Source organism: Triticum dicoccoides, chromosome 7B, assembly GCF_002162155.2.
Source record: "Triticum dicoccoides isolate Atlit2015 ecotype Zavitan chromosome 7B, WEW_v2.0, whole genome shotgun sequence".
Classification (NCBI taxonomy): domain Eukaryota; kingdom Viridiplantae; phylum Streptophyta; class Magnoliopsida; order Poales; family Poaceae; genus Triticum; species Triticum dicoccoides.
The window spans coordinates 15,698,047-15,700,941 of NC_041393.1; positions in this window are offsets into that span (position 1 = coordinate 15,698,047).

The following is a 2,895-nucleotide window of genomic DNA, read 5'->3' on the forward strand; positions in this document are numbered from 1 at the left end:
TCGGTGGGTCGCCGCTGTTAGGTGGAGGAATAATTATTTTGCATGTAATAAGGAGGCACTTCCTTGCTGCAGCCGTGGACCCAGCTGTCATCGTCTCCACGCACAGTACTCTTCTGATGTAAGTCGGTCGTTGACCACATTGAGCACGCCGCGCCGAGAGCACCACGGCGGTGGACGACGGCGAGGCCTAGGAAGGGGACGACACGGAGGCAGGGAAGACTCGGCAGTTGTTTCCCACGCGGAGGGGAGTACGACTATAGGAGGGTTTACTGGTTCGTCTGCCGTCGCCGGAGAATAATAGTAGGTGTGGGTGAGTAGAGGGATGGCTAGGCCAGCGATGGGAGTACGGTGGGGTGGTGAGGCCTGCGCGGCAGTATAGCCAGCCGCAGGGAGGAGGGAGCAGGTAGTTCCGCCGGCGCTTGTTTGAGCGACTGGAGCAGGAAGAGCAGAGATTGAAGAAGCACGATGGCCGTTGGATGGACATCGAACAGTCAGTGCTTGTGCGTCAACCTTTTTTTAGGAAAGCCTTAAATATATGGAAAGCAACATACATCCCATCTGCCATTATTTCTAATAATTTACACCCCATTTGCTAATTCTTAAGGTTTTTTTTTGGAGCCCATATTCTTTTTGTTAGCATTACAGCCCATATTGTGGCCACGGTTAAAAAATTATATGAAATTTTGCATATTTCGGTGCGGTCCGAACTGTTTTTAATCCCGAAATTTTGACTCACATTCAAACTGATTTTAAAAATAAATGTATATCAATATAAAATCCAACAAATTCTCCGCACATAAAAATTAATGTAATTTAAAATCTTGAAATGAAAAAATAAGATATTTGAAACTAATTGCCGGTTTGATGTGTTTTAAAAAATGTACAACCCATTTCTCATTACTGATGGGCCATTTTCTCGGCTAGCCAAATGAAAGCTCTCCTCATCTTGAAAGATTTGCAGCCCAACAGGCCTGACAAAGCGACTTACTTGGCAAATCACAAAAAAAACTGGACTATGGCCGTGGACCCAGCTGTGAGCCTCTCCACGTACAGTACTATTCTGATGGAAGTCGTTCCTTGACCACGTTGACCACGCTGCGCGGAGAGCACCACCACGGTGGACGACGGTGAGGCCTAGGAAGGGGACAACACGGAGTCGGGGAAGACGCGGCAGTGGAAGCCCGCGCGGAGAGGAGTACGAGGGTTCACTGGTTTGGCTACGGTGTGAGGCTGCCGTCGCCGCAGGACCTGGCCAGCGGTGGGAATAGTAGGGGGCGGTGAGGCCTCGGCGGCAGCACAGCCGTCCACGGGAGGCAGGAGCATGCGGCATGACCGGCGCTGCTTTGGGCGGCTGGAGCAAGAAGACCAGAGGTTGAAGAAGCACTACGACCGTTGGATGGACATCGTACGGTCACTGGAGCTAGAATCGTTCATATTGACTAAGTTGACAAAACCCTTCGTCCCCGTCAAATTAGTAGGCCCACAAGTCAGCCTCCCACCAAGGTGGGTCCCAGCTAGCCAGGGGAGTATTCATTTTTTTTGTGCGTAATAAGGAGGCACTTCCAGTGGGTCCGACCTGACAGCGGGGGAACATTTTTTCATGAAATGCGGTGGCCCGTCCGGTGGGTCCCAGCAATTAGGGGGAAATGATTTTTTTTCGCAAAATACTGGTGGCCCGTTCGGTGGGTCCCCGCTGTCAGGTGGAGGAGTAATTATTTTCCGCGTAATAAAGAGGCACTTCCTTGCGGCTGCCGTGGACCCAGCTGTCAGCCTCTCCACGTACAGTTCTCTTCTGATGGAAGTCGGTCGTTGACCACATTGACCACACTGCGCCAAGAGCACCACGGCAGTGGATGACGGCGAGGCCTAGGAAGGGGATGACGCGGAGCCGGGCAAGACGCGGCAGTGGATGCCCACGCGGAGAGGAGTACGAGCGTTCACTGGTTCGGCTGCGGTGTGAGGCTGTCTTCGCCGCAGAATAACAAGGGGTGTGGGTGAGTGAAGGGATGGCCTGGCCAATGGTGGGAGTAGTATGGGGGCGGTGAGGCCTCCGTGGTAGCACAACCGGCCACGGGAGGCAGGAGCAGGCGGCACGACCGGCGCTACTTTGGGCGGCTGGAGCAAGAAGACTAGAGGTTGAAGAAGCACTATAGCCGTTGGATGGACATCATACGGTCACTGGAGTATGGACTAAGTTGACAAAGCCCTCCGTCCCCGTCAACTTAGTAGGCCCACAAGTCAGCCCAACAATATGGTGGGTCCCAGCTAGCAGGGGGTATTCATTTTTTTGGGCGTAATAAGGAGGCACTTCCTTGCGTGCGAAGATATAGCTGGTGGGTCCGACCTGTCAAAGGGGGGAACGTTTTTTTCGCAAAATACAGAGGCCCTTCCTATGGGTCCTAGCTGTCAGGTGGAGGAATCATTATTTTGCGCGTAATAAGGAGGCATTTCCTTGCGTGCAGCCATGGACCCAGCAGTCAGCCTCTCCACATACAGTCCACTTCCGATGGATGTTGTTCATTGACCACGTTGACCAGGCCACGCTGAGAGCACCAGGGCGATGGACGACGGCGAGGCCTAGGAAGGGAACGACACGGAGCCAGGGAATACTCGGCAGTTATTTCCCACACGAAGGAGTACGAGGGTTTACTGGTTCGTCTACCGTCGACGGAGAATAACAGCATGTGTGGGTGAGTAGAGGGATGGATAGGACAGAGATGGGGGTACGGTGGGGCCGTGAGGCCTGCGCGGCAGCATCGCTGGCCGCGGGAGGAGGGAGCAGGCAGTCCCGCCGGCGCTTGTTTGAGCGGCTGGAGCATGAAGAGCAGAGATTGAAGAAGCATGACAGCCGTTAGTTGGACATCCAACAGTCACTGCTCTCGTGTGTTGACTAAG